The sequence below is a fragment of the Lynx canadensis genome, chromosome A1, assembly GCF_007474595.2.
Source record: "Lynx canadensis isolate LIC74 chromosome A1, mLynCan4.pri.v2, whole genome shotgun sequence".
NCBI lineage: Eukaryota > Metazoa > Chordata > Mammalia > Carnivora > Felidae > Lynx > Lynx canadensis.
Window position 1 is genome coordinate 220,747,395 of NC_044303.2, and position 23,561 is coordinate 220,770,955.

Here is a 23,561-nt window from a genome sequence, read left to right on the forward strand (position 1 = left end):
CAATTCCTAACACTATTAATTTTATATTTAAAAATATTTAAAGTTAAATATTTTAGGAAAAAAATTGTATACATCTATGTTTGTCTTATTGCTTTTAACTGTAAGAAAATTGAATCTTGAAAGGTATGGTTCTCATGTACAGTAATTATAACTACGCAGTTAATCACCAACTGGTCCATCTATTTAGTTTGCCACCAAGAATCAGGAAACAGCAGTGGTCAACTGACTTTTTTGAGCCCAAGGTCCATCTGGGTGGATTTCTCACAGAATAACTCCCATATACATCTGCCAATTACTTGAAAATTATATCTAGATAAAATTTGGGGAAATATTTCTGATGGAGAGGTAATAACAAGCATAAATATAATCCTACAAAAATACCTTTATTCAGATATTTATATTCAGATAGTTTTCATCTGTGTCTCTATCTCCATGGCTACTAATCCATAAGTCACTTTTAAGTCCTCATTGACTGCAAGGCACATTGCACTCTATATGCATGCAATTATTTAAACACCGTCACCAACCTGCAATGGGCATTATTGTCTAGATGCTTTTCAAATGACTTTCCCAGTGTCACTTTAGGCATTAAGTGGCATAGCTCAAACTCAATGCAGACTGAAACATTGCCTATGACTAATTAACTCAAATATGCAACACCATCTAGCCTTCGCTAGACAAATACATGGAAACAAGAGACAGCTATAGCTGTGGCTACAGCATTCTACAATCTCACAGGTGAAGATGAAAATCTGTTGGGGGCTCTGAGGACAGATAAGATGAACATAGATACACAGGTCCTGAGTGGCTTAATTCAAGGAGGAGATTGTTTTCCTTAGTGACCAGTCCCATGGAGCGGAAAGAACTGCCCTGAGGGGCAAAGGTAGATTTCCTATGAGTCCTTTCAAGTGTCCCACCATCACCTCTTGAAGAATTTGGCTATAATTGTAGCAGCATCCACAACCTCCTTCCTGATCCTCACTGAAGTGTGCTCCCAGTTAGAGAATCAAAATATCTTTCACAAGAATATAAGCTTCATGCTGAAGCTGTCCTATTCATTACTATGTCTCTTACTCCATGTATGATTCTTACCACATAGAAAGTATTTATTAAATAGTAATTGAGCCAATGGAAGGACAGAATTGGTACCACCACTGCAAACTTCCATAATCCCAGAAAGAATGTGAATATAGGACCCCTTGACTTTTTTGGACATACTGACTAATCTCTCATCATAACACCCCCACCTATGATTCACTCAGGTGGGATGGCGCCCTTGACTGAAATCATTCAGAGCCAGCAGGGGGTTATACAGTGTATTTTCCTACCTTTTAGTGTATATGGTCTTGACCTCTTATGTAGATAATAAATACCCAAACATCCAGTGACTATATGCTAAGTATGCTTGTTAATTTTTATGTTGATAGCCAATTTATTTTTATAGGTAGTAATTTATAATATAATTGTTTATGTTTATGAAAATTTATTATTTAATGTTTTGAAATCATTATTAGAATTTATAAAATATGTAATATAAAAATAATGTCACATATATCTAGTCTTGAAGAGGCAGAAAGTCTTCCTAAAACGTCTTAGGCTTTCAAGTTTGCCAGAGAAAATAACTTATGACCGAATTGGCTTATAGTTTCCAAGTTTTGCCTGTAGTCAGAGACAGTCATATGCTTTTCTCTCAGGAGGTACTCTAAAGTTAAATTTAACTCTGTCCCCAATGAAATGAATCAATAAACTCATTAATAACCTATGTTGATTAAACATGAAATTATGTTTGATCAGAAAAATGCATTTTAGGCCAGGTACACATAGGTTTTAATGATTATAATTAATAAAACTGAAATGCCGGTCCACTATCAATATCCTCCTAGAAGTGACTAAGGGTCCTTGCTATAAACTAATTTGTTGAGAAGGATAATTAATTTTTTAAAAGAACTGTAAACATCCCAATCAAAAGGCATTCTGCAGATGGTGCACAGAGCAGCTCCCCATTCTGTTCTCTGAAACTTGCTCTTTCACAGTGACTATTTGGAAGCAGTGTTGCCCCAGAAATGATTAGAGGGTTAGGAAAGTAAGTATTTGGAATGAGGTGAGTTTTCTCCAAATATTAAACAATGTTTACATGGGAAAGGAAAGACTCATTCCTTATTTATCCAGAGAGCAGCTTACAATGAGTATTGTCCATCTGTATATAGTGAATATCAGTGCAAAAGGTAGTGAATCAAAATTTATTCCACCCACATGTACAAAAGGCAAAAGATGAGAAATTAACACAAAATGGTCCAGAGTTGTTAAATGCTTCTATAAGGGCAAAAATAAAATTTAAATTTAAATTGCTGTCTAATCTATGTAGAAGACCCCATCAAACAAACAACAGGCAACAAAAAAATACTCCATGTAAACCAAGCTTACAATAAAAAAGAACACATATCAAGAGAAAAAAAAAAGCACCATTGTGATGAAAAGTTACAGACATAACAGAAAAACTTCAACCTCCAAGTAAAAAGACAAAAGAACACATTATAGCATAAATACATATAGTTAAAAATTGTAAAATAGTCTTTTCTCCTAAAGATAAAATGTGATAGCAGCTTTAAAAGCACAAATCATTTAGTAAAGAGCTAAATAACATATCTAGAAATGAAAACAACCTTTATAAATACTCAATTCCCTGTATCAAATCTCTTTCTGTTCAAAATAACTAAAGTGGCATTTGTTTTTTGCAGCTTAACTTTTTCTGATACATCAAGGATTTATTCCTCCAGAAAATTTTAGCAATAGTGTTTTTGTTAGTAATACTCATGTACTAACTAATGTTGCCATTGATAAAAATATCTTCCTGGGAATGGAGACTCTACAAAGAAACCATCATTTGATTGATGTCTCAACATAAAATTTAAAGATGTCTAAATCATATATTTTAACGAGTTGTTTTAATACACTGTTATGGCTATCTCCTTAAATATGATACTATAACTACATACATTAGAATAATGGCACACATATCAAACTATTGGTTGACAGATTAGGAAATGTGCTCTCAATATGGAAGCAATCCTACATGAATTAATAATACCAATACCTGTTATCACCTAAGGATTGTTGCTGCTGAAATACTTTCTGTCTTTTATATTCACTCCTAGTACTACTTTCAACATGTAGTACATTATGATTATATATATCATATATATGTATATGTTTTTAATTTGGCATGGTGTGAAGGGTTTCATAGCTAAGTGTATTTTCACAGATAAAGAAATAGTGGTCTAACAGTTTAAGTTAAATTATGTCAGCAAGTCCAAGTGACTAATTTAGGCACCAGCCAACATATATCAGGAATGCCTGATCTCGGAATTCGGGTTTAATCTTTATTCTGCCTGTGTCGCATCATCTAAAATAACAACCAGGATGGAATAAAGTTGGGAAAAATAAAATGAAGAATGATGAGGGATATAAATATCAATTTTAACAAACCACTGCAAAATTTAGTGCCTCCTCCACCCCAGCAAAAATAATCATTTGTTCTCATAATTCTATGTGTTAGCTGGGCATTCTTCCAGTCTGAGTTGGCCAGGCTGGGACTGGTTGACCTAGTACAGGCTGACTCATCTATGTGGGTTCTCAGCTGAAAAAAGATGGGCTAACTAGAATGTCTGAAACCACTTTCCAGGTCTTGCATTGTTCAGCCATTCTGCCTTTGACTAGTTCATATGGTGAGACATTCCATCAGAAAGACAGAAAATGTCCCAATATATAATTATTTTACATCTCTCTGCCTTCCTTACCTGTTAAATAAGCAAGGTCATACGGCCAAGCCCAAAGTCAAGTTGGAAGAGGATTATCCAAGGACATGTATAGAAGGAGGTGTTATATAAGCATAAATTTGAATATTTCTGTAGAGTAGATTTCTGGAAGAAAAAGAAAAATTCATGCATGTACTGTGATTTTTGACATTGACCAATAAGATCACCATACTAATATCCATTGTTCCAATCAAATCCTTTCCAAATAACTCCATCATTTCATTTTGCTTGCCCATACATTTATTCCTAGTTTGAGACGACTCACTGACCAGGAATCTAAACTTTTGCATTTTTACTTCCACATATGCATATGTATTTAATACTGATATATAATCCATAACCTTTATTTTTTATATGTATGGCATACATTTTCCTCAACATGTATCTCTTTAAATGTTTGAAGGCTTATAGCAGCAAATCTATGTGCATAATTTCTTTATTAATCTCTTCCATGCCACTTTCCATAAATATAAAAAAATTAACTGGAAAGGAAAAATAAAAGAATAAAATGAATAAAAAAGAGAATAAGGCTAACTGGAATCTAAGCTTGTTATATTGTCTGTTAACAGTTCATATTGAATTAATTAATTATAATTAAATTAAACAAATACTGATTGCCTACAATATGTGGACAACATTATTTTAGGACTATAGTGAAATGAAAATTAGTAAAAAGTTGACTGACATAAAATAATTTGCCACCTAGTAAGAGAAATGAGACGTGTTTACAAATAAATATCGAAGAAGAAAGATTATAATCATTGATTTGAGAAACAGAAAGTTAAGACTTCTTGTGATATTATATTTAAATTGTCTTAATCTGCTCTTACTGCTAGAATATAATGCCCATAACCTGGATGGGCAAAAAAAAAATAGATATTTTTTTTTTCATAGTTCTTAAAGCTGGGGGAGTCCACAAATGAAGTTCTGACCTCTTCCATATCCGATAAGAGCTCTTTTCCTGGCTTGCAGAGGGCATCTTGTTGCTATATCCTGACAGGGAGTGAGATCGTCTTTCTCCTGTGTATTATTATAAAGGCCTTAATTCCATCGGTAGGGTGCCATCCTCATGATCTAACTAATTCCTAAAAGCCCCACCTCCAAGGGATGCCTGGGTGGCTCTGTTGGTTGGACTTCTGACTTCCTCTCAGGTCATGATCTCAGAGCTCATGGGTTCAAGCCCCGCATCTGGCTCTGTGCTGACAGCTTGGAATCTGGAGCCTGCTTGGGATTCTGTGTCTTCCTCTCTCTCTGCTCCTCCCCTGCTCGCTCTCTCTCTCTCTCTCTCTCTCTCTTTCTCTCTCTGTCTCAAAAATAAATAAACATTAAAAGAAAAATTTTAAAACAAAGCTCCACCTCTGAATATCCTCATACTGGATATTATAGATGCAACATAGGAATTTTATGGGGACATAAACATTCAGCCAATAGCACTGTCCTTCAAACAAATATAGAAGTTTGACAAGAGGAGATGAAGGAGGATATTGTTGAAAGTAGGATGCAGACAGTAGATAATTATTAGCAACAATATTCTATGTGCTGGCCCTCTCTTCCTTTCAAAATTGTCAACTATGGGACATTTATCTATAAATAGTCTGATAACATGAATGTAGTGAAAGCCTTAAATCCGTCAGAAAAGAAGTCTTGTCTGAAAACCTTTTTGTATGGTATAATATATAGTGCTTCAAATAGAATTTTATTTACAATTGATGTCTACATGTTCAAAATAATTATTTATGCAAATGAATAGCATTTGAAAACACTCAACACTTTAGGGAAAAAGAGGGAGAGAAATATATCAAATATCGGACTAAAATTTTCTTCTCTTTTTCAAGCAAAGAATTGACTTTTCGAAACAACAATGCCAGTAATGGGTAAATCAATAAGAACATTTTGGAGATTTAATAGCACTTTCAGTGAATAGCACTTGCAAATATCACTATTACCTTAGTTCAATTCAAACATAGAGTCATTGCTAAAGGTTGAACTTCATACTCATCACCTGTGATTTTAGTGAATAGGAGGTGATAGAAAGTCAGTTTCAGAAAAGGTTGTGAAATAACATCTAATTGGATTGTCTTAAAGATGGTATAATATATCATTATAGCCAAAAGTCACTTCTGAATATTGACCATCTTTTGCCAGACTTAATGGAAAAGAGTTTTGTATGTATTAATTACTAATATAAAAATAATTCTTAAAACTGGGATCTTGGAAAAGGCAGTTTAATATATAAAGGGTAATATTGTACATACACATGCAGTATTATAAGTATATATATATATATATATATACACATATATATGTATGTATATATATATATATGCAATTTAAAACACACAAAGTGAAATATAAAAAAATAAAATAGATGTTAAAATATAGAAAACATAAAAAAATACATTTAATTTTTAATCAAAATAGAAGCAAAAAGTGGGCATCTGGGTGGCTCAGTCGGTTGAGCGTCCAATTTTGGCTCAGATCATGATCTCATGGTTCATGAGTTCAAGCCCCACATGGGGCTCACTGCCATCAACCTGTCAGCACAGAGCCTCCTTCAGATCCTCTGTCTCCCTCTCCCTGCCCCACCCCCACTTGTGCTCTCCTCCCAAAATAAATAAATATAAAATTATTTTTAAATTAAAAAAATAGAAGCAAAAAGAATTTTGGAGAAAGATTTAATAAGAAATCCAATTAGGAGGAGAGAGAGCACTATGTTCCTGGCTTGAGCTGCCTGAGTGGAGGTTCAATGTCAGGCTAAATTTGGGAGGGTGGATCAGGGAGAGAGGGAGGCATGGTTCAAACAACACCAACTCTTGCTATTCCTACCAAGTTTTAGTGGATTTTCTAAAACGTATGATTCTTCATTTGCTATATGACCTTAGGACAATGTTCAGACTTTAAATGGTTGTTTATTGAAATTTGACCACTTATGCTTTTTCATTCCACAAAGCACCTCGCATTACTATTTTGGAAGTGGGATTCCTATATAAAATGTTTAGCTGTTAAAAAAAAAAAAAACAGTTTTTTTTAGCTGTAAAAACATCTGTCTGTCATCTATCTATCATCTATCTATCTATCTATCTATCTAATCTATTATCTGTCTTGATAAAATATATACAAACATACATGTGCACATTCTTCTGACACAGCTGTTGAGAATAAAGAATCCTGGGGACTTCTTGTCTGTAAGGTGGAGTATCTATGCTGGGAAACAGAAGTTGAACAAAGCACAGTGTTCTTGTCTTAAAGCAAAGGACCACTCAGAGAGAAGCACGCCGTTGTCCCTGCCTTCGGCCCCAGAACTACGGCTCAGAGATTTTTCTCAGGGAATATCTCGGGTCATAAAATGCTTTGAAAGTTTTCCAAAGAATTCGGCTTTATTTTACACAGAGTGTGGGAAGCTCAAACGTAAGGATGCTCTCAAAAATAATGGAGAATTTGGTGGGATATAACAAGGAAGAGTAGCCGCATGTCGGTGAGACAGTTCGCCAAAAAGAACCCTGGGGAGATAGCGAAACCCTTCTGCGGCTCAGCAAACAAACAAACAAACAAAACCTCAGAGACTTGCCTTAAGAACAACTCCTGCAAAATAGCCTGGATTTAATTGGTATTCGATTAACGATAGAGAAACAAAACACAAAGAATATTCAGTCCTATATGATTTCCCTGGTGATTTCTACCAAACATTTAAGGAAGAAATAATAACCAATTGTTCATAAATGCTTCCAACGAATATAGTGGAAAACAAAACAAAACAAAACAAAACAAAACAAAACTAAAAAAAAAAAAAAAAAAAACTTCCCAACACATTCTATACACAGAGAAAGCCATGCCCAAAAAATTAAACTAGGAACCAATATGTCTTATAAATAGGGACAAAATATACTAGCCGAATCCAGCAATCCAGCAATATATAAGAGATTATGAATGGTGACTAAGAGGGAATTATGTCTAGAATTGAGGTTAGTTTAAGGATTGAAAATCAGTGAATGCAATGCACCATAATCAATAGAATAAAGGACAAAACTACATGATATCTCAATAAATGTAGAAAAAAGAATTACAAAATGTAGCACATCCTCATCATAAAAATACTCAACAAACTAGGTATGGAAAATAAATTCCCCAATAAAGGGTATCTATGAAAAACTCACAGTTAATATCACATTTTACAGTGAAAGACTGAATGCTTTTCCTTTATTGTCTACCATATACAATTTATAATTATTGGTTTATTAAAGTTTTATTTTATATTAAGATTATTTGGCAGTATTATTTTTTCTTTAAGATTTCCCAAAATACATTCCAAATTTATGGCATAAATGTTTCCTTATGATCAACGTATGTGTTATCTACGTCATCTTTGCCATACTAACGTATTTTTTTCCGTATTTACTTTTTTTCTGCTTTCTTCTTTTTTTGAAGCTTGTTAAATATGTTTCTGCTTTGTATCTTTCTGAAATAATAGCTTTTTTAAAAATTTTTTTGTATGTTTATTTATTTTTGAGACAGAGAGAGACAGAGCATGAACGGGGGAGGGGCAGAGAGAGAGGGAGACACAGAATCCAAAGCAGGCTCCAGGCTCCGAGCCATCTACCCAGAGCCCGACGCGGGGCTCGAACTCACGGACCGTGAGATCGTGACCTGAGCTGAAGTCAGACGCTCAACCGACTGAGCCACCCAGGCGCCCCTGAAATAATAGCTTTTATATATCCTCTGGTGCCACTAAGCCTCATAGTATATACACAAAATCTGAAGCAATAGCTACAAATTCTATAGAATTTGTATAGTCTTCAATAGAAGTGTATTGACTTCATGGTGTTAATCTGTCCTCATTCGCATACAAAGAGACATCCTTAACCGAAATGAATGATTTTGTTAATCTGCACATTTTCATCAATAGTTTCATTTTCTGACCCATTTTTGTCACTCCTTGGCTACCCAAAACCATTTACTCTCCATTTTTTAGCAGCATATCACAGAATATTACTTTTAACGTTATCCTTTGAAAAACCTGGCATATTGTACATCTCAGTGCTTGGACCAAAGGCAATTTATTGGTGGAGGATTCTTGAACTCTATTGGTCAAGAGAAGTGTAATAATTAATTTATTTTTTCAACGTTTTTATTTTTTTATTTTTGGGACAGAGAGAGACAGAGCATGAACGGGGGAGGGGCAGAGACAGAGGGAGACACAGAATCGGAAACAGGCTCCAGGCTCTGAGCCATCAGCCCAGAGCCTGACGCGGGGCTCGAACTCACGGACCGCGAGATCGTGACCTGGCTGAAGTCGGACGCTTAACCGACTGCGCCACCCAGGCGCCCCTGAGAAGTGTAATAATTAATTTAGAGACTAGAGATGCACTGCATTTGAGTATTGTTTTGAAAAGTGATAAACTGATATAAATCTAGGTCAAAAGGAAATACTGAATGCTATGCTTTCATTAACAAAGTGTATTTGAATCTCTTAACAGTATTTTTAAAGAACTATTTCTGTTATAGACTGAAAATACTACTGTTAGTGATGTTTTGTGTAAGAGATCAGACTGAGAACCTTATGGTTGATGATAGAACATTTAGGATTAACATTATTGATACCAAAGTAAAACTATTATGTTGGATGAGAAAGAGAGAATACAATTGAGGGTTATTATAATATTTGACCATGAGAATATGACTGAAAACTTTACCAGTGAAACTGCTTTGGGAGTTTGAATTTTAACACACTTAAAATAAAATTTCCACATTCCCCCTTACTTTTCCAAAATGTTCTTGGGTTTCACATATGTCCAACATTATTACAAATAATCAGATACCTTTGATCTTAAAACATGTGTTGCCTAGGAAAAGGTACAAGTAGATGCAAATATCAAAGCCATTGAATCCTCATATATCGTCAGATGCAATTTTCATATTATCATGACATAACAAATTTCATGACCCAGTGAATACGTATATTGAATATTACATAGCTTTAACAAAATTATAGGGCTTTATTTTTCCATGAAAATAATCATACACTTTCATATTTTTTCCACTTTTTCCTGCTTAAGCCCAAAGAATGGGATTTAAAAGCGAATTGAAGATACAGAAAAAATATGGGAAATGATTTCATAAGCTGCTTTAGTGCAATTACAGAAGTATAATTGGCAGACATTATAAAATGTCAGCTTTTATCTATAGTAAATATAATTTACACAGCCGAAAAGAGTGATTAGAGTCAGATCACTGAGAGGCTAATGAAAAGAGCCATCGGCACAGATGCGGATTGTTCATTTTGCAAGAGATCAGAGAAATGACAAGCACTGACGGTGTTTTTACATGCACTGAAACTCATCACAGACATGCTCAATCATGCCCTGGGATACAGAGCAATCTAATCATTTTTTATTAAATAATTCAAATTCTATGGCCTGTGTTTGACTCACATTTTGAAAGGTATTGAATTGAGTCATCCATTGCTTGGAAGTTAAAGTATGTTTCATAAATTGGGCTTGTAAGAAACATTAACAGAAGAGGGCCTTAACGAAACAGAACAGAATAGAGGGATAGGGCTTGGCAGGGACAATAAACCAGAGACCAAATTGCAAAACTAAATTGCAACAACAAAATAAATAGATCTGATATGCTGTTGAAAATAACAGTCCACATATTTGTTTGGTAAATGATGTCCTCTAATAACTATTAAAAGAGTTACTTGAAAAGTTTCATGTGTTTTGGTACTCCAGTTAATGAGATTGTAGAACTTAAAACATTGCCTAAGGAAGAGAGGACGAAAAAGAAAATTATGCTTCTTTAGCATCTTTTGGTAAATGAGTACTATTGCTTAATCAAATAAAATTGAATCACAAGGGAAATCAGAAGGAAGCAGAACTGAGAAAACTCTTAGAAGGACATTTAAAGGAAACTAGAACACATGAAAAAGATAAGCTCAATAATAATTCTTGTTAAATGTATATTTATCTATTTTATTATCCTATTTTTTTAAGTAGTAACGAAATCTGTTGGGGTGGCCCACTCATATTATTTAAATTTTCATTAAAGCATTTAATTAATGTTTTGGGGCAAATTCAGGCAACAAATTTAGACGAGCATTTTGAATTATGAGTATTTAAACATTAACATGTAATTACTCAAGACTGCATGTTTTCTTTTTTTTTCAAATTTTTATTTAAATTCCAGTTAGTTAACATAAAGTGTAATATCAGTGTCAGGAGTGGAATTTAGTGATTCATCACTTAAATATAATGCCCAGTGCTCAACACAACAGGGGCCCTCCTTAATACCCATCACCCATTTACCGCCCCCGCACCTTCTTTCCATCAACCCTCAGTTTGTTCTCCAGTTAAGAGTCTCTTATGGTTTGCTTCCCTCTCTTTTTTTCCCTCTTCCCCTATGTTCATCTGTTCTGTTTTTTAAATTGTACATATGAGTGAAATCGTATGGTATTTGTCTTTCTCTAACTAACTTATTTGGCTCAGCATAATACACTCTAGGTGCATCCAAGTCATTGCAAATGACAAGATTTCACTCTTTTTGATGACTGAGTAATAAATCTTTATCCATTAATCAGTCAAAGGACATATGGGCTTTTTTCACAATTTTGATATTGTTGATCATGCTGATATAAACATCAGTATTTACAGTATAAACATCCAATCATTATTTTGTATCTTTTGGGTAAATACCTAGTCATGCAATTGCTTGACCATAGGGTAGTTCTATTTGTAACTTTTTTCAGGACCCTCCATACTCCTTTCCAGGGTGGCTGCACCAGTTTTCATTCCCACCAACAGTGTAAGAGGGTTTCCCTTACTCCGCATCCTGGTCAACATCTGTTGTTTCCTATGTTGTTATTTTTAGCCATTCTGACAGATGTGAAGAGGTATCTCATTGTGGTTTTGATTTCTACTTCCCTGATAATGAGTGATGTTGAGAACCTTTTAATATGTCTGTTGGCCACCTGGATGTCTTCTTTGGAAAAATGTCTATTCATGTCTTCTGACCATTTCTTAACTGAATTATTTGGTTTTGGGGTGTTGAGTTGGATAAGTTTTTTATGGATTTTGGATACTAACCCTTTAAACTTAATTATGTCATTTTTAAAAATTTTTTTAAATGTTTATTCATTTTTTGATATAGAGAGAGCGTGAGCAGGGGAGGGCCAGAGAGAGAGGGAGATGCAGAATCTGAAGCAGGCTCCAGGCTCTGAACTGACAGCATGGAGCCTGACGCGGGGCTGGAACTCATGGACGGTGAGATCATGACCTGAGCTGAAGTCGGATGCTCAACCGACTGAGCCACGCAGGCGCCCCAATGTCATTTGTAAATATATTCTCCTTTCTGTAAGCTGCCTTTATGTTCTATTGATTGTTTCCTTCACTGTAAAGCTTTTTATCTTGATGACGTCCCAATAGTTCATTTTTGTTTTTGTTTCCCTTGCCTCTAGAAATGTGTCTAGTAAGAAGTTGCTATGGTTGAAGCCAAAGACGTTGCTGGCTATGTTCTCCTCTAACATTTTAATGGTTTCCTGTCCCACATTAGGTCTGTCATCCATCTTGAATTTATTTTTGTGTATAGTATAAGAAAGTGGTCCAGTTTCATTCTTCTGCATGCTGCTGTTTAGTTTTCCCAACACCATTTGTTGAAGAGATTGTCTTGTTTCCATTGGCTATTCTTTCTTGCTTCATTGAAGATTAGTTGACCATAGAGTTCTGGTCCATTTCTGGGTTTTCTATTCTGTTCCATTGATCTATGTGTCTGTTTTTGTGCCAGTAACATACTGTATTGATGACTAAAATTTTGTAATATAGATTGAGGTCTGGAATTGTGAGGCTTCCAGTTTTGCTTTTCTTTTTCAAGATTGCTTTGGCTATTCAAGGTCTTTTGTCGTTCCATACCAATTTTGGGATTGTTTGTTCTAGCTCTGTAAAAAATACAGGTGTTATTTTGAAAGGATAGTGTTAAATATGTAGATTACTTTGGATGGTATAGACATTTTACCAATATTTTTTCTTCCAATCCATGAGCATGGAATGTTTTTCCATTTCTTTGTGTCCTCTTCAACTTCTTTCATCAGTGTTCTATAGTTTTCAGAGTACGGGTCTGTCTCCTCTTTGTTAGATTTATTCCTCAGTATCTTACAGTTTTCGGTGCATTTGTGAATGGGATAGATTCCCTGATTTCTGTTTCTGCTGCTTCATTATTGTTGTATAGAGAGAGATGCAACAGATTTCTGTACATTGATTTTGTATCCTGCGACTTTCCTGAATTTGTGTTATCAGTTCTAGCAATTTTTTGCTGGAGTGTTTTGGGTTTTCTAAATAGAGTATAGTGAAAGTTTGACTTCTTCCTTGTGGATCTGGATGCCTTTTATTTCTTTTTCTCGTCTTATTGACGAGGCTAGGACTTTGAGTACTATGTTAAAAAACAAGAGTGAGAGTGGGCATCTCTGTCTTGTTCCTGACTACAGAGAAAAATCCCTCAGGTCTTTCCCATTGAGGATGACATTAGCTTTGTTTGGGTCTTTCAAATATGGCCTTTATATTGAGGTATGCTCCCTCTATCCCTAATTTGTTGAGGGTTTTTTTTTTTTTTTATCAAGAATAGATGTTGTATGGGGCGCCTGGGTGGCTCAGTCAGTTAAGTGTCCAACTTCAGCTCAGGTCATGATCTTGGTTCGTGGGTTTGAGCCCCATTTCGGGCTCTGTGCTGATAGCTGAGCGCTTGGAGCCTGCTTCGGATTCTGTGTCTCCCTCTCTCTCTGCCCCCTCCCCGCTCACTCTTTCTCTTTTTCTCTCTCTCACTCTCTCGCTCAAAAATAAACATAAAAAAAAGAATGGATGTAGTACTTCATTAATTGCTTTTTTCTGCATCTATTGAGAGGATCTTATGGTTCTTATCCTTTGTTTTATTAATGTATTGTACCATGTTGATTGATTTAAGAATATTGAATCACACAGCCCACTTGATCATGGCAAATGATTCTTTTAATGTACTATTGGATTCAATATGCTAGTATTTTGTCGAGAATTTTTGCATCCATGTTCATTAGGGATATTTTCTTGGAATTCTCTTTTTTAGCATGGTCTTTGTCTTGTTTTGGAATCAAGGTAACACCAGCCTCATAGAATGAGTTTGGAAGTTTTCCTTCCATTTCTATTTTTTGGAACAGTTTGAGAATAGGTGTTAACTCCTCTTTATTCTTTTTTAATTTTTTTTAATGCTTATTCATTTTTGAGAGACAGAGAGAGACAGAGCATGAGTGGGGTAGGGGCAGAGAGAGAGGGAGACATCAAATCTGAAGCAGGCTCTAGGCTCTGAGCTGTCAGCACAGAGCCCAACACGGGGCTTGATCTCCTGAACCATGATATCATGACCTGAGGCAAAGTCAGACGCTTAACCGACTTAGCCATCCAGTCGCCCTGGTATTAATTCCTCTTTAAATATTTGGCAGAATTTCCCTGGGAAGCCATCTGGCCCTGGACTTTTGTTTGTTAGAAGATCTTCCATTACTGATTCCATTTCTTTGTTGGTTACTGGTCTGTTCAAGTTTTCTACTTCTTCCTATTTCACTTCTGATAGTTGGTATGTTTCTAGGAATTTATTCATGTCTTCCAGATTGCCCAATTTCTTGGCATTTTAGTCCCTGGAGAGGCAATATCACCTATCCCTTGGAGATGCACTCCAAGAAGGGGGAGCCATCTCTCCCAGTGCCTTCCAGGGGATCCTCAGATGACACTGTCTGCCCCAGGGTTACCTGCCCTCCTTCCCCACAGAAGCCCTGCAATGTCTGCCAGCCTCCATATGAGCCAAGCTCCGACATCTATACCTCCTATCTTTAAGCTCCCCTTGTAAAAACTGATGAAAATCAGCCTTTCTCATTTCCCAACATCTTTGGGGAAGTGTTATCCTTGTGCGATCCCCTGTGTGCTCCTCTCTCTCTCTCTCTCTCTGCCTTTCCCTATCCCCCTCCCTCTCTCTCTGTCACCTATCACCCCTCTCTCTCTCTGTGATTAAGCTCCCTCCCCTCTGCAGCACTCAAAACCTTTTTCTCCCCTGTATCAGGTACCCACTCCTCCTACCTTGCATAATGTGGCCTCTTCTGTCCCTCTAGTTGTGCATTTTGTGCTGTTAGTTCTCATATTTCTTGGGTTTTCAGACTGACTTGATATTTATCTAGCTGTTGGAGGGACGAGGCAAGCCTAGGGTTTTCCTACTGCTCCACCATCTTAACTCCTGTCCTTTGAAAGAATCCATTAATTTTGATATCTTGTATTTTCTTTTTATTCAGTTAACATATTTTTACTTCCCTTTAAGTCTTCCTTTTTGACACACAGGCTACTTAGAATTATGTTGTTTAATAAGAAAATTTGTGGATTTTCTGAAAATATATTTTTAAAATATTTTTAATGTTTATTTATTCTTGAGAGACAGAGAGAAACAAAGCACAAGCAGTGAGGACAGAGAGAGAGGGGGGGACACAGAATCCGAAGCAGGCCCCAGGCTGGGAGCTGTCAGCACAGAGCCCCACGCGGGGTTCGAACTCACAAACTGCAAGATCATGACCTGAGCCGAAGTCTGATGCTCAACCCATTGAGCCACCCAGGGGCCCCTAAATATATATATATTTTTTTAATCAGTTTCTTCTTTACTTCTCATGTAAATTGAAAAAATACTTCTGGAGAGAAGCACAGCAGTAGCTGTGAGTTGTGACGTAAGGAGCTGTGAAAAGAAAGGCAATTTGACGTAGTGTTTCTGTGAGTCAGTGCTAGAGAAACACAAGGAAAGTACTTGAATTGTTTTGAAATAAAGCTTTGGCCATTTTGAATTACATTAGCTACACTCTACTTCTTATTCATACACTGCTAAAATACAGATTACTAAGCTTTCTGCTTCGATTGTATTAAACATTTGGTTATTGGACACTTACTTTCTTTAAAGCAGGTTTTATCAACCTTGGCATTATTGACATTTTGGGCCAGATAATTCATTTTTGTTAGTAGCTGTCCTGTGCAATGTGGGATATTCAGAAGCACCTCTGGCTTATTTTCATTAGATGCCAGTAGCACCCATTCTCACTTGTGTAATGAAAAATACCCCCAGATGTAGCCAAATGTCTTCTGGGGACAGACTTAGGTCTGTTAAGAACCATTGCTATAAAGTGATTTAGTCCATACAAAAGATTAAAAGAAAACATTGAAATTACATGATTTAAATTTATATATAATAAGTGCAAAGTTTCTCAAACTCGATTATTTTTTCAATGCGTTGATTGCATAGGATCAAATACTTGAAAGGCTCACAAGACTCTTCAGAGTGCCTCCACAAAGTCTTTAAGATATAGTATATGATGCAATAGGAGAAAGACAGCCAGGCAAACCTCAGGGGACAAAGGGACTTCCATGTGCAGCATCCCAGGTATCTAAGTGAATGTGGTTTGTCCCTGGATTATGAATTCCTAGTCTGAGAGAGAAATCTTGGTTCCAGGAACCCTCAGGCAAAAGTTTCTAAGAGGGTCTTTTATGCCCAGGGGTCATGTAGCCACAGCAGTCTGTGCAACTAGTCAGAGTAGGTTTAAGTCATCGTTCTATACTTGTATATGCCAGCTGTTCCAGAAACGTTTCAATATTTAAAGAGCATATTGTAAATCCTTAGCTATCCATCTTGTCCTTACATTAACTACGGTTCAGGACCAGGTTTGAAGCATTCCTAGAGATAAGCATAGGGCTGTCTCCACACAACTATAAGAATACTCTACGCTTCCCCTCAAAAAAATAAGCAAAGAACAAACACTTTTCTCAAAATTTTCTGTTTCTCTGACTGGCTTCAACCCATTTTTATATAATCATGATTCTTGCTGCAATTCTCCTTTCTTGTTGTCTTAATTACCAACTACACATTCATTCATTCTTTTTTTTTAAACTACTTCTAATATTACAAAGCACACTTATTTTAAGAGTAGAAACTGATTAGATTTGGCAAACTGACACTATTGAGCAACTATCAACACAGTCCGGTTCTAGAACATTTCCGCCCCCGAAAGGTTATTCATGCCCACTTGCATTTGATCTCTGTCCTTTTCTTGACCACAGACAATTGATCTGAATCTTTTTTACATTATCTTTGCCTTTTTAAGAATTTCATATATGTAGAATTTTTAAGAATTCCATATATGTGGAATCACGTGGGTTTTTTTGGTTTGTTTTTTGTTTTTTTTTTGTTTTTTTTTTGTTTTTTTTTTTTGCTTGACTCCTTTCACTTAGAATGATATTTTTGAGATGTACCCATGATGTTTCATGTATTGGTTGGTCATTCTTTTCTGTCTCTGAGTGCTATTCCATTGCATGGATATACTACACTTTGTATAACCTTTAGCCAGTTGATGGATATTTGACTTGTTTCCAGTTGCTTCCTATTATGAATACTACAGCTATGCTTATTTGTGTCTTTGTTTAGACATGTTTTAATTTCCTTGAATAGATGTCTAGGAGTGGAATCAGTGTTTCAATATAAATGTATATTTAACTTATTAAGAAACTGTCCAAAAGTTTTCCAATATTACTATAACATTTTATATTCCCACCAGCAATGTATGATAAGAGAATTTCTGTTTCCCACATCTATGCTAACATTCAGTATTGTTAATATTTTGAAAATCTTAGCCATTGTAGTGGATATATAGTGATTTTGTTTGAATTTCTCTAGTAATTAAGAATGTTGAGCATCCTTGTTGTTTTTAAGCTTTATTGAGAGATGACTAAAACATTACATTGTGTGAGTTTAAGTGTTGATTTCATACACTGATATATTAGAAAATGATTACTACCAAAGTGTTAGCCAACATTTCCATCACCTTACATAATTACCATTTTTTATTTTGTAGATAGAACATTATGATCTAATCTCTTAGCAATTTATAAGTACATAATACGGTATTGTTAGTTATAATCACCATTTTGTGCATTAGATTCATGTGTTTAGTTGATATTCTTTGGAAAAGCATCTATTCAAATTTTTGTGCAATTTTATTTTTATTGGGTGTTTGTCTTTCTAATTGAATTTAGAAATGTTTATATATTCTGTATAGAACTCCTTTATCAATACATTTTCAGAAAGTGTTTTCCTCTTGTCTGTAACTTGCCTTTTCATTTCTTTAATGATATATATTTTTTTTAATTTTTTTTTCAACGTTTATTTATTTTTGGGACAGAGAGAGACAGAGCATGAACAGGGGAGGGGCAGAGAGAGAGGGAGACACAGAATCGGAAACAGGCTCCAGGCTCTGAGCCATCAGCCCAGAGCCTGATGCGGGGCTCGAACTCACAGACCGCGAGATCATGACCTGGCTGAAGTCGGACGCTTAACCGACTGCACCACCCAGGCGCCCCTTTAATGATATATTTTGAAGAGCAAAAGTTTGACATTTTTATGAAGAGTAGATTTATTTTATTTTCATTTCAAAGAACCCAAGATTACAATGATTTTTCACTAAGGTTTTCTTTTAGAGGTTTTATAGACTTAACATTTACAATTGTATATCCATTTTGAGCTAATTTTTACACTGATACTAGCTAGATAATGAGATTCTGGTTTTGTTTTATTTTACATACAAGTATCCAATTGTGCAAGCACTATTTGTTGAAAAGACCATCCATTCACCATTGACTTACTTTCTTATTCTATTTAAAATCAATCAACTATATGTGTATATCTATTTCTATATTCTATCCCATAGATCTACATTTTATTGTGTTTTTACCACATTATCTTATTTACTGTGGCTTCATAACAAATTTTGAAATCAGGTCATATAAACCTTCTAAAATTATTGCGTTATTTAGATTTTTTTTTTTTAAACAAATGATTGTGTTTTACTTGTGATATATGGTTACTGCTAGTTGACTTTGAAAACTCTTTTGGTTATTGTAGACACCGCTGCCATGCAATAGTTTCCCTCAAAAACCTGTTTATTCGTTAGGTACATACATACAGATATAAGCATAGTGACACAATTATCTACAATGCTTTCAAGCTAATAAGATTTGCAAAACCAGTTTAAAATGAAATAGTTAAGGGGCGCCTGGGTGGCTCAGTCGGTTGAGCGACCAATTTTGGCTCAGGTCATGATCTCACGCTTTGTGAGTTCGAGGCCCGCGTTGGGCTCTGTGCTGACAGCTGGGAGCCTGGAGCCTGCTTCGGATTCTGTGTCTCCCTCTCTCTCTCTGCCCCTCCCCCACTCATGCTCTCTCTCTGTTTCAGAAATAAATAAACATTAAAATTTTTTTTCAAATGAAATAGTTAAGAACTATTTATTACAACATCATTAGCTATCAGAAGAATGCAAGTGCAAATCATAAGCTCTCTCTACACACCTATTGGAGTGGCTAAAATGAAAAGTAAGAATAAAAATACCATATACTGGAAAACATACAGAGATACTAAATCACTCATATATTGGTAGTGAAGATGTAAAATGGTACACTTTGAGAGGTATTTTGGCAGTTTGTTAGTTTGGAACAAAACTACACGTATATTTATATGATTCAGCAATTGAATTTAGAAATTTATGTAAGAAAAAATGAAAATATATGTTCACACAAAACCTTGTAAATGTAAAAAAAAACTGTACATGAATGTTCATAACAGCTTTGTCTTTAATAGCTAATAAATGATGGATTAAGAAACTGCCCATACATACCAATCAGCCATAATAAGAAACTGACTGTTGATACGTTAAATGACTGAATGGTTCTTTTTTTTTTTTAATTTTTTTTAACGTTTATTTATTTTTGAGACAGAGACAGAGCATGAACGGGGGAGGGGCAGAGAAAGGAAGACAAAGAATCTGAAACAGGCTCCAGGCTCTGAGCTGTCAGCACAGAGCCCGAAGCAGGGCTCGAACTCACGGACCGCGAGATCATGACCTGAGCCAAAGTCGGCCGCTTAACCGACTGAGCCACCCAGGCGCCCCAATGACTGAATGGTTCTTAAGGAAATTATTTTGAATTATTTTGAATAATTTCAAAAGTTTATATACTATATGAATCAATTTATATAACAGTCTTGTGGAATGGCAAAATTATAGAAATAGAGAACATATTAGTTGTTGTGAGGGAGAAAGGCAGATGGCTGTGTCTATCAACGGGTAGTATGATGGATCCTCATGATGAACCTACTCTGTGTCTGGCCTGTCTTTGTGGTCACACGAATCTACACATGTGATAAAATGACACAGAAATAAATTCATGTGTTCACACACATGAGTGCATGTAACACTGGTGAAATCTTAATAAGTTCAGTGGACTGCCTCAGTGTCAATTTCCTGGTCATGGTAATAAAGTAAAAAACCATGCTACTTTTGGGGGCTATAAGTGTGAAAAAGGTAAACCTGATCCATCTATTTGGTAAGAGTAATATAAAAATAATTAAAACTTACTGAGTACTTGCTAAGAGGCAACACTGTTCTAAATTCGTACAGCAAGCCTATGAAGTAGGTACTAATTTTATCCTTATTTTGAAAATAGGCAAACTAAGGCATAGCGAGTAGAAAATCAATTTGAGATAACTAGTAACAAAAGAGCCAATCCTTAAAAGTACGCATTGGTACAAGGATGCTTAACTGCCTCTATCATAGTTAGCCTCTCGATGGAACCTAGTGTAAGTCTCACAGAATTTAAAACCAACGTAGGTTAGAGAAGCCTTAAAAAATTGTTGTGAGCTTCTTTTTTTTTTTTAATTTTTTTTAACGTTTATTTATTTTTGGGACAGAGAGAGACAGAGCATGAACGGGGGAGGGGCAGAGAGAGAGGGAGACACAGAATCGGAAACAGGCTCCAGGCTCTGAGCCATCAGCCCAGAGCCCGACGCGGGGCTCGAACTCACGGACCGCGAGATCGAGACCTGAGCTGAAGTTGGACGTTTAACCGACTGAGCCACCCAGGCGCCCCTGTTGTGAGCTTCTTAAACATAGTTATATTTAAAGCAAAATGAACAGATTGAAAGAACTGCACGGTTTTAAGTTGAGATATTTTTGTTCAAGAATCACATTCAAAAGCAATGAAGAACCACAAGGATATAAGACAAATATTAAGAGGCAGTAACACCATTTACAGGAAGTAAGCTTTCTTCTTGAAGTAAAGACACATTTTAAGGTGGTGTTCAAAAGTTGAAGAGGGAATGTACTTTAAGTGGAGCAGATAGGGAGAGTTCCTAATTAATAGGATAGGGCTGGAGGGGTGGGGGGGAGAGAAATGTGGCAAGTAAGAGAAAAACTGACTGAAATTAAATAGTAAGTGATTAACAAAGGAAAATGATGAGTCAGAATGATTTTTGCAATTTTAAACATGCAAGATTGAATAACAGTGTTCTAAGAGATCTTGTCATGCACCACACAGATCCGCCTTCAGGAATGAAGGAATTTTCCCCCCACGTTCTGGGAATGCTGGCAGCCAACATCCTTCCCCTGTAAGTTCTCTCAGGGAGGTGCCAGGGCTAAAGAAACTACCTTGTGTGTGCACATGGACCTTTCTGGTACAGTCCAAATCTATTGCCCAATAAATATAATGATGAAAGGATCATAGAATTGCCAGAATGAGTTAAAACCTGAAGAGTTATCTTGGCTTCAGAGATCCACATAGGGCAATGGTTTAAGACTGCAGCATAGACTCTGGTCTCTGTTCAAATGCTCCTCCTTTCCTGTTCTTCCACAAATCCCAAGCATGCTCCCTAATGGAATTCCACCATGTTGGTCTCTGTCATGGAGTCTACTTTCATGAGAGGTTAACCTGCAAAAGTTGGCACTTTTGAAAACACTGTAATTGGTCATTCTAATATTCAAAATTCATCTCGACACTCCCAAACTTATAATGCTTTTGTGACTTTCCATTATGTACAGGAAAACTAAAAGCATCGGCATGCTTTGTAATAGGTACTGGGCGATCATTCTCTTGCTTAAGTTGCTGGCTTGTCTCCTACTATATTATTTTTCCACAAGAGGCTATTATTATAGAGCATAATTAACATTTGTAGCGTATTTGCTATTTACCAGGACAAAAACTCTTCAAACTGCTTTACATAGATTATTTCATGTAATCCTTACAACTTTACAAGCTTAATAAACTATTTGCAATACCCTGAATATATCAAGGTAATGTATGCCTCAATTTCATATTGCTTCCTCCACATGCAACGACCTTTCCTTCCTCTTATCTCCCATATGAACACCTACTGGTCTTCCACCACTTCATTCATTTATTATCTTCCCTACTAATACATTCTTTCTACTGACACTTCAGGTGTTAGTGTTAACTTACTCTCCACCATTAATCTCAGATATTTCTATCATAAATACTCTATATTTCAGTAACATCTTTTTTTAATTTTTTTTTACATTTATTTATTTTTGAGAAACACAGTGAGACAAAGTGTGAGCGGGGGAGGGGCAGAGAGAGAGGGAGACACAGAATCCGAAGCAGGCTCCAGGCTCTGAGCCGTCAGCACAGAGCCTGATGCGGGGCTTGAACCCACGAACTATGAGATCATGACCTGAGCCGAAGTCGGATGCTCAACCGACTGAGCCATCCAGGCGCCCCAGTAACATTTTTTTTAATCATTCACCTCCATGCTTAACTTTTAGCAATTTGAAGAAATAAATCACATTGAATATTTCTGTTTTGTGTCGACCATAATCTTTAATAAGTTAAAAAAAAACACACAGATAATATCACTGTCTTATTAACAAGGACAACAATTAAAGTGGTTTTCTCAAATGTATGTAGTTAACAACAGAAGTTGGCTTAGAGATGCTTTGTAGGATAGCAACAAAAATGTAGCTTTTAACACCAGTCAGACCCATAATGGCACTTTGTTTTTTGCAACATATCTGATGATTACATCGTATTATACATGGTGTATAGGAAAGCCACAAATGACAAACAGGTATGCTTGACCTCACAACTAGGTTTCACTTTGCCTTCCACTATCTCAGATAGAGTTAAGACAGAATTGGGGGCTGTGCCTGAATATCAGTCTCAGGATGCATGGTGCTACACAGGCTCAAACTGGCCTTAGCTGTGTGCCAGGGTCTCATAAGTGCCTGAACTGGGGGCTGTTACTTTTTGCAGGAGCCCAATGTTAAAGCTGGGGTAGGAAGTCATTGTTCAGGCCTGTGCTAATGGTATATGCAAGTGTGCCTTTCAGATCCTGAAAAATAAGCCACTTTGGCTGCTGGAATTGAATCACCCCACTCTCTACTGCCGCTTTTCCTTCTCTTACACAATTTCCCCTGTTCATCCAAGTCCCCCCGCATCTATACCTTTATCTCCTGCTATTTATTACCAAATTCACTCCAGTACCTTCTACCATTTGTAAAACACGGTTCTACATGATAGAAAATTAATTAATGAAGCAATACTTCATTGCACTTGTAAAAGGAAACTGGTTTCCCGGAGAGGAAAATGAAGTGTCTGCAAATTCTTTTACTTCTAATAAAAGTCAGCTACAAAAGCAAAAACTAATAAACCAGTTTAACAAACTTGTTTTCCATTTTCATTTGGATTATCTCAGCACTCAATTTAAGTGAAATTCAGAAAAAATTCCAATAGTAAAGTAGCAAAACCTGAGAAGTTTATATTAAAAACACATAAATGATCATTTTAGTAATAAATTTAATAAATGGTAATCGATAAAATTACCATAATTTCAGATAATATTTCAAGTATATTTGCATTTAGTCTTTTTCTCATA